Genomic DNA, 9,320 nt, shown 5'->3' on the forward strand with positions numbered 1-9,320 from the left:
ACACACACATATATATATGCATGAAAAACTCATTCAGTGGGATTAGGCAAAATTACAGTAAGGTGTGCAGAACAGCACTGCTATCTGCTGCAAGCATGTCCTTTGCTTACTCATTTTGATAAGCGACTTTGATTTCTGCCAGTCTCTCACTCCAGGAATATTCTTGCAAAGACAACGTGGAGACCTTTGTATTAAGCGTTTCAAGAAGTTTTCATGCAGCGATAGTTAGGCCTCTACATTCTTGTATCTCCTGGGGAAATTTTAATTCAGATTTTCATTTAGTTTTTATTTTACAGTTTAGGGGCAGATACCTGGAATGCTGAGGAACACATCTTATTCTGTCCCGCTTTGTCCTTCGTGGACAGTGTTTGGCCATAAGTCCAGTGAGAGGCACATAACTTATTCAGAGACATGCAAATGACATGTACTCTCACCCCTTCGCACAGCTCAAACCCTAGAAATACCAATGTGAGGTGAGAGCAGGTGAAGAGAAAGGCAAGACTAGATAATTTATTGCAGCTCCCCCCTCTGGTAGTTCCAGATAAATCTCCACAGACGAAATGTTTGCAGCAGAAGTTTGAAGCTGGGGGATAGGAGTCACGTCCCTTCTGGGTCCCAGGAGCAATTTACTTGCAGCGCGGGGGCTAGGCGCTGGGTACAGTGAGCAGAAGTGCAACAGCGGTAGCAAAGTGCAGTTCAAAAACAGCGTTTGTTCCTGAAGCTCCCTCCCCATTTTCCCTGAATGCCATCACTTCTGCTTGTAGCGAGGCAGGTGGCACAGCTTCCCAATGCAGATGGCCGTCGGAGACGGAGCACTGCCTCCTCCCGTGCCTGTGGGTGCAGGCGACCAAGCCTCTCCCGGCCCGAGCAGCCTGGACCAGAAAGCAGACTCTGTTACAGGCGTGCGCAGCGCTGCCTGATGATTCACTCCAACTAGCTTTGCATTCCCTTGGGAACACAGAAGGGAGGCAGGGAGCAGATCAGCACCCCGCAGACCCAGTTTCCCCATACCTAAGCTTACCCTTTTAGCGAGCCTGTGCCCCTACTTAAGGGGAGTACGGAAAACCTGTCAGAATAAACACCGTTAAGGATTACTGTTAGGAGGTATGAAGCAAGGATTTAGACTACCGCCTCGAACTCTCGTCAGTCCTAATAAGAGGTGAGGGGTGAGCTTGAGGGCTGTAGCGCAAACTGGGCAAGCCGTGGCGATGCAGAGTGCTACCAGTAGGCCACTGGGCTGGCCTGGCAATAGCTTTTTTAGCAGAGTGAAAACACCTGACTTTGACAGCCAGCATGCTGGTTTGTGTATGCGTAATTTGCTGCGATCATGCTATAAATCAAGATGAGACTGCTAAAATTATGCATGACCTCATTTGATAGATTATCTAATAAGGAATTTGCTAATGCAGTTTATCACTTAAAAAGCCATACGACTGCTAAGGATGAGTACTTTGCTGCAGCACATTTAAACCTAATTGTCAGAGGAGAAAAGCAAGCGGATTTCAGAGGTGAGTTAGAAGAGCATCCTTATGAGGATGATGTCTTCACTAAATCAGTGGTGCAATGCAGCAAGCAGGGTGGAAAGGAGTCTCCTCTGGATAAAGGTACAGAAAGCTGCTAGACAAGGCTGCGCTGTGTGAGAATACTGCATGGACTCACTGACCTGGAGAGCCTTCATAAGTGTAAATAGTTGTATCCTAACAGGCATGCTTGATTTTATTTTTTGATCTAATGTTGTCTTATAATTGTTTTGACATTTCAGTTCTGTTTCACTGTCTTGCAAGCAGATCTAAAATCCCTGATACATAGGAAGAAACTACCAGCCTAGACCTCTAGCTCTAACTAGCTATTCTGGTTATCATGCTTGTCAGAATGAAAAGAGTAATTGTTTTGCTGCTATATGTTACCATCAAATATTTTTGTTCTTCCAGTCCTGTGACTCATATAAAAAGACTGAACATCACTTCCACGTACACAAACAGAACTATAAAGCAGCTCAAGCCAATGAAACAAAGCTTGTTTTGCAGGTTTGTTAACCACTTATTCTGTTCCAATCCCAAATTTATGATTAATATAAGTGCCATTTTATTTACAGATGATTTTGTAAAGCTTATTCTGGGGTATGAATGCCTGTATACATTCCCTAGATGTATGATACTGTTCATAGCCTCCGAGATAAACATTAAACCTTCTCACAACTCTGTGTGTGTGTGGGGAGGGGGAGGTGTTAGAGAAGTGACAATTTTGAACTCCATTTTAGGTTTGGGCAAAATGAGGTGGAAACATGAAAGAGCTTACAGAAGTCCACACAGAAAATCATTATCGGAGCCAAGGCTAAAGCTCCGACTTCCCCAGTTCCCACCTTGTCTCCCGACTCCCTGGAGCAAAGCTGGCAAACGTCCCCTTTCTACCCCCCGCCCCTCGCGCACATCCTGCCTCCTTTGCAACCCTGCCCAAAAGCTGGAGTTTGTTCTCCTTCAGGGGAAGTAATGCTTTATGGCAGAAATAGGGAAATTGGACATTGCTTTACAGAAAGCAGGACGTGATCATTGGCATAATAAGGCAGTAGCTAATTTTACTAAGCGCTACTAAGTCAATACACTAGGTGAAACCTCCGCATTGACTTAAGTGCGTAACTAACGATTTGGGATTGTACGGGAGCTACTGGTGTCACAAGAAAAGCAAAGATAACCCTTAAAGCACTGTAAATCCCAGGGACTGGGATCAAGGAGCTGAAGAAGGATATTTTGGTAGAGTAATAAATTAGAGTCACGCAGGGGGACTCTCCGTGACATTTGCATAGGAGGCCCACCTAAATATTATGATGCCTTGTATTGATAATGTAGTCCCAGTTGAGTAGCTGGGAGTGTTCCTGAGAGAACTGGAGTCTGCATTTCTGCATGAACACACAAAACACAGATGTGTGTATACATCTGACTGGAATGATTTATCTACAGAAGAGAAAAACACAAAGTAATGGCAATATCATCTGCCTCATTAAATGGTCCAGCTCTGAATCGGAGAAGCCACTTGAGGGGTAAGAGCACAGTTCACCACCATGCCACATCACCATTTGTGGTTTTCCCAACTGACATTAATTGATACAAACTGAGTTAGCGGATTTTACACTGAAGACACATCTCTACAACAAGCTGGACTCAGGGCACCTGCTCATTCACCCTAGACTGTCAAATAACCCTCTGATGATAATTTTCAGTCACAGTTGACGTGGCTTAGACAGAAGTTTCATCATAAAGCTTTCATTAGTCATTCCTTGAGCCATTCCGTTTCATGAGCTCTTACCCCTACCAAGATAAAATCAGTAACACTTCTGAGAGACATACCAGTGGTTGAGTGATGCAACCTGTAGCAGCCAGGCAGAATTTACTCCTCTGCGTTTTATCTCCTGACTGTCATCAGCAAGGCAAAGTAAAAACAGCTGCTCTGAGCCCACATTATTGCAGTGAAATTCCAAGCAAGATGATGCTGAACCTCATTCAAAACCAAGGGAGAACCAAGAGAAGAAATAAAGGTCCTAAACCTGTGCCTTTGAGGTTGAATTTTTTTTTTTTTTTCAATACGCATCTATTCAAAATACATGCTTCTCATTCCTACTGGGCAGTAAACCTTGCCATGTAGCTGCATATACTATGCTTGGCCATATGGTTAGTAATGCACCAGGAAGCTATACATATCATAAAAATAGCACTGGTAGAATTATTCTTAGAACATCACTTATGGGCCAAAAATATCCTTTATAAGAAACAGACTGTGAAAGTACATGTTGAGGTTGCTATCTGGTACAACAGGCGAATTCTCCTGCTGTGCAAATCAAAAGGTGGATTGCTTTGAAAACATCAGGTAAACATTCCTAGAAGGACAGAACTGAAATGCAGGACAGAAACTACAGTGAGCATCCGCTGATCAGCAGTTAAAGATTGCCCAGAGAAGTCCAGGGGATGTGGGAGAAGAGCGAGGCTGCAGCCAAGGTCATACCTGAGGACCATGCTACACGCCTTCAAAGGATGGAAATCCCAGCCCACCACGCATTCTCCTAGATCATATGGGAGATCTGCAGCTGAGTCACCGCAGAAAAGCAATGTAGAAATTTCCAAGGCTGTAAGCAGCAAAGTTTTACAGACATCCTATTATGTCCAACTTACATAATCTGAGTACTTGGCTGCTCAGATAATATACTGATAGGGCTTTATGGAATTGAAAAAGCTTCTCACAGATCATAATATAGCAAGAATGGAAATATAGTGCTCCAAAAATCTGTAAAATAAGTCCCATTTTCTTTCTGGCTTTATCAGACATTTCCAGGAGGGACTTACTGCAACAAAGATGACACCTCAGCCCCTATAGCCATGACATCATTTACACTGAACTTTGACTTCTCAAAGCATTATTTTGCTTTTGAAAACAGAAGCTTCTGATGACTTAGAGACACAAAAAGGCAAAGGTCAGGGTTCAAACAGTAGTCTTAAGAGGACTGTTTTGTTCCTGCTGAACGGCAAAATTTGTAGTAACTTCAGTGTGGATTCTTACTCTTGTCTGTACACAACACTAACATTTTGCAAGAGACAGGCAACTCTTATCTGCATGTACCGTAAAGATAAACACAAAAGTCTTGCACAAGTGGCTGCAGCAAGAGACTGCAACTAATGTGGAAGAGTAACGATGCAAGCATGTTAAACCTAGAAATATTTCTTCTCTGATCACGAATTTTGGGGTTTATCTATGTTACGTAAAATACCAAGGAGTTAGATCCTCCACTGGCTTAAGTCATAGCTCTATCAAAGCACATGGAATTATGGTGGTTTGTATAAGATGATCACATATTTGAAAAACATATTTTGGCCTAGATGGCTGATAGACTCTCAGCAGGGCTCTCTAGAGTAAGGGAACAGAAGGAAATAAGCCCTTTCAGAAAATAATATTCACATACTTGAGTAAGAAGTATGCCTTAGTGAAAAATATACCCTTTTTTCATACGTACAAGCCACATTATCTCTAATAAAATAACATCTTGTGATCCAGAAACAGGATGGACATGTATATGAACAATACAATGGGGTGCTTACTTCAGAAGTCTTTCCCCTGCACTGCTTCTGGTATCTTCATCTGCTTGCTTTTCTGAAGTAGCACCTCTGGTGGTTCAGCTTCTGTGCAGGTTATCCAAGGACTCTTTTTCAAGTACCAGTATACTTGCAGGGATGTGGTTTATCTGAAAGGCAGACTATGCAAACGAACATACAATAAACTTCTGCAGTTCCACATTTTTTCCACTCCAAAGATTGTTCTTCCATCGCCTGACCCTTTGGTGCAAAATGCATCAACAACCTAGAAGCTGGTATGTAAACTTCACATGCCAAAGAGACGGAATGCTAAGGACATCCATAGCTGAACAGTTTCCATGATGGGAGAAGACTATATTCGTGTGAGGATGGAAAACTTGGTTTACCAACAGTTGGGCCATTTGCTGTGGAATAATTCAGTCACTATTGGCTTTAGACCAATTACTACTTTACATGGTGCAACTGTCCTTTGGGAAGCATAGGCTTCCAGCTTCCATGACCAAACACAGGACTGAAAAGGGCAAGGAATGATAGCAAAGGAATTCAAGCTATCTACTACCAGAAAGCAGACCTGACTTCCAACCAAACACCTGCCGTTAAACCTGGCTCACAACAAAATCCGCATTTCCTTCACGGAGTCTCATATCTAAGGCTAGCCAAGGGTGAGAGGTAAAACACCAAACCATTTTGCTTATTAACAATAAAAGTCTGCCAGTTCTTTACATCAATAGTTTAAAAAAAAAAAAAAAACAAAACCAAAAAACCAAAACAAGGTAGCTACCTGTGATGCTGCTATTCCATCATTTTGAAGATGTTGTTCAGGATACTGTATTACTTTTTGTCTTTATTTATTTCCAAGTGTTATTGCTTGGCAGGCAAAACTCTTGGACTGTGATGTGTATCAATCCTTCCAGCATCTAGGTTTTCACAGTGATATTAATACTCAAGAATACCGGAACAGATCTAAGATAAATATCCCACTGTCCTCTTTGCTGGGTCCTATACATCAGCTACTGCGCTAGCATAAAGAAACGTTAAGCATTCCACAACTGGATGGAGAACAGGCAAGGGAGAGCTCACAGTGAAATGCTGGGAGCTCGCTTGCTGTATACAAACAGAATGGAGGCTAAATCAAAGCTGCTTTTTGATCCCGACAGTCCAGGCTGCGTTCCATTTGACTCTGCACCGGCAGCCTCCAGCCCCTTCGCTCCTGCGCTCACCCCGGCATAAGGCATCGCCTATCCTCCCTGTGCTGCAAAGCGTCTGGGGCGATGCAGCATTAATTAGGCCGGGATGAACATGTGCAGGCCAAACAGGAGCGGAGCCGTCGCTCCGTCCCGAGGAGCAGCACAGCAAACCTCTCATGGAGGAGCAGCCAGCTCTGCTGCGCAGTGCTTCCCGTGGCCCAGGTGCCTCGACTTCAACACTCATCACGTTCCCCCTCTGCTGCTCCCAGAGGACTTAAAGGTGTTCCCTCAGATGCTATAATTTAGCCCTTCCAGGCATCAGTCCTGTTCACCCATGCGAGGACAACATAGTATTTAAAGCTGAAACAGCCAAAGAATATATTCAAGAACCTATGATAAAAGCTACAATTTTATGCACCATGGAGCATCCATCAAGGAAACGCACAGAGCTAGTGCCACAAAATAATTACATGTGCAGAGTCCATTGTAAACACAGCTTTTATGTGCATCAGCACAGCTGGGGACAGTGTTTAAAAATATAATTATGTAATGCATTTTATGTAGTCCGTGAGCCATTCAAGCGATACCATCAGTACAGCAAAATTGCATGCAGCAGTTCTGTATCTATTGGCCTGAGCAAAGAAACATTTTTCAAGAGCATTATTTTTTTTTATAGATTTGTCTCCGATGCCTACGGGGGATTTGTGTCTCTGTCATTGGCCACTTTCTCTCCTACTTTCACCAATGAAGGAGAAAGAAAGGGGGAGTTATTTTTGGCCTTGCAGCAGACTCCAGCATCTAAATCAGTTAGTTCTGAAACCACTTGGGGTGGTGCTGGTTCTGTTTTAATGGCTTTAGAAAGAAGGAATTTGTGATGTCTGACTGTTAGTGAAAGGAAACAAAGCAGCTGTTGTCGGGTAGAAGGGCAAAGCAAGGTTAAGACGCCATGTAACGAAGCAGGGTCCAGCCTTTAGTACTCGCGCGCAGCAAATGATGAGTCGTGGCTAGGGCAACACAGAGGAGGCTATTACTAAGCCACGTACAGGCTTCAGTGTAGGAGATCTCTGTTAAAATGCACAAAGAAAACAGGCTTACAGCTATACTTATTGCTGACACCCCGCTGCCCCCCCCCCATTTATTTTCTTCTTGTAATGCTTATGGTATACAAGCTGCAGAAAACATAGAGGAAGCTTTGCTTTCCTTCTTGTTTCATCTGCAGTTGCAGCTGAGTTGCGGTGATGCAACAGTAAAATTTCCGAGACGGTGCTTAACAGTGCTGCTAAATGATAGCAGCAGCATGCGCAGATATTTATCTGAGACAAAAATAGAGGTTTATAGATACTACTTAATGGTCATTTTAAGGCCCCAAAGCTTTCACTACTTTGCAGACAGTAGTTTATGTGTCTTGGCCAAAGCCTACATGGAAAATTACATTTGACCTATCACAATCTTTCTAGGAGACCCAGCAGATTGCTTTTTCCTTTAAAGAGACCATTAAGGAAATCGTACCTAGTTTCATAATACAAGATCCACAGGTGGGAGTAGCGAGATAGCTTCTTCAGCTAGCCAGGAGCTGCTTGGCACAGAAACAGGACTTGATGCTAATTTCTAAATGTGGGATCTGATATCTGAAAAGATATTTCCTTTTCTCTGTTAGATGCCGGGTCATGTGTAGCATATTGAAAAGTAGAGTGGGGACCAAAATCCAGGTGTCTGCATTCCTGCTTGCATGGTAGCATCATTGAGAAATAAAGACATAGCTCCTTGCTTTCTCTCTTCCTCCCTATGAATATTGTATTTCTTATTGCTTAGTGGAACGGCATCAGTCGGAAGATATCACAGCCAGAAGAGTCCATCATCGGCTGCGGCATGGCAGAGCCTAGCGAAGTGGGAGCTCTGCTTTTGGATCTCATCCGGATGATCAGCAGCGCTCAACAGAATAGTTGCTCGTCTGAAAGATTGTCACAGGCATCACCCAGCTACGTTTTCAAGAGGAAGCAAATACAGCACCATTTGAAAAATCTCAGAGTTGCCATATATTTGATTCCAGAGCTACCAAGCTATTTAGATGCTTCCTTCCCCATGGAAATCTCTGTAAAATACATTTTGTAGATGAAGCTTTGTGCTCGCTATGGTAGAGCCTGCATAGATTATCTAGATATAGACTTCTATAGTGCATGCCACCTCAGATTTACAGGGAAAGCTAAGGGAGCTACCAGTGCATTGCCTCCACTGCACAGCTTACTGTCATACATACATACTGGTGACCATTTTTCATGGCACATTACACAATGAAGATGGGGTTTTGCATTAACACTTTATGTAAATATATATATACACACACACAGATATATATATATAGTGAATCTGAGCAGAATCTTTATATATTATTAGGAAAGATTGGTTTTGGGGAGGTCTAAGCAGTTAAATTGTTTTGGTAATTAAACTTGAGGAAAAGCAAACTTTTGCATTTTTTAAATCATTCAACAATGTGATTTTTAAAGTTGTGCTCAGCAGAATTTTTTGAGAGAAGTTTTATCAACTCAAACAATTACTGCTTTGCAGCACAAGGTGTATGGTGTAGTCAGCCAAAATGAAAGTATTACCTCTGACCATGCAGACAAATGGAAGGTGTAAATAAACAGTACTTTTAAATTAACTTGCTAAGCAGAATTGGTCAGTGGCTGACTAAGAAATACTTCAGTGTGTGGTACCAGCATCGAATGTGGGAGTTTTGTGGTTGGTTTTTTTTGTTGTTGTTGTTGTGTTTTTTTTTTTTTTTTTGTAAGATCTCTTTCTTTATATTCTCATGGAAATTTGTAATTGTCAACTGGAATGTGCTGAATACTTTTGAACAAGACATATTTAGCACAATGCCTGCACACAGTGAGCTGGATTTTCAGAATCACACTGTTAAGCAAATACCCTCATGAGGTTATATGTCTGTGGCTTGTTTATGCAAGAGAGAATACCTTTGTAAGTCTGGTTCAGGATGTGTGATACCAACAGGTGAAGACCAAATTCTTCTTTCTATGTCTTATCTAAACCAACTGGA

The 9,320-nt window shown here is 42.5% G+C and overlaps 1 long non-coding RNA gene across 1 annotated transcript; it reads left to right on the forward strand.

Annotated features, from left to right (window-relative positions):
• Positions 1–317: 317 nt before the first annotated feature.
• LOC148053242 (uncharacterized) lies at positions 318–8,711 on the forward strand. The gene is made up of 3 exons (XR_015708106.1): positions 318–1,508; positions 1,932–2,027; positions 8,078–8,711. It is a non-coding gene; the product is annotated as an uncharacterized LOC148053242 (long non-coding RNA).
• The last annotated feature ends 609 nt before the right edge of the window (positions 8,712–9,320 follow it).

Source organism: Nipponia nippon, unplaced genomic scaffold (genome assembly GCF_047370975.1).
Source record: "Nipponia nippon isolate SJK-2023a ecotype South Korea unplaced genomic scaffold, ASM4737097v1 scaffold_4, whole genome shotgun sequence".
In the NCBI taxonomy this organism is placed as follows: domain Eukaryota; kingdom Metazoa; phylum Chordata; class Aves; order Pelecaniformes; family Threskiornithidae; genus Nipponia; species Nipponia nippon.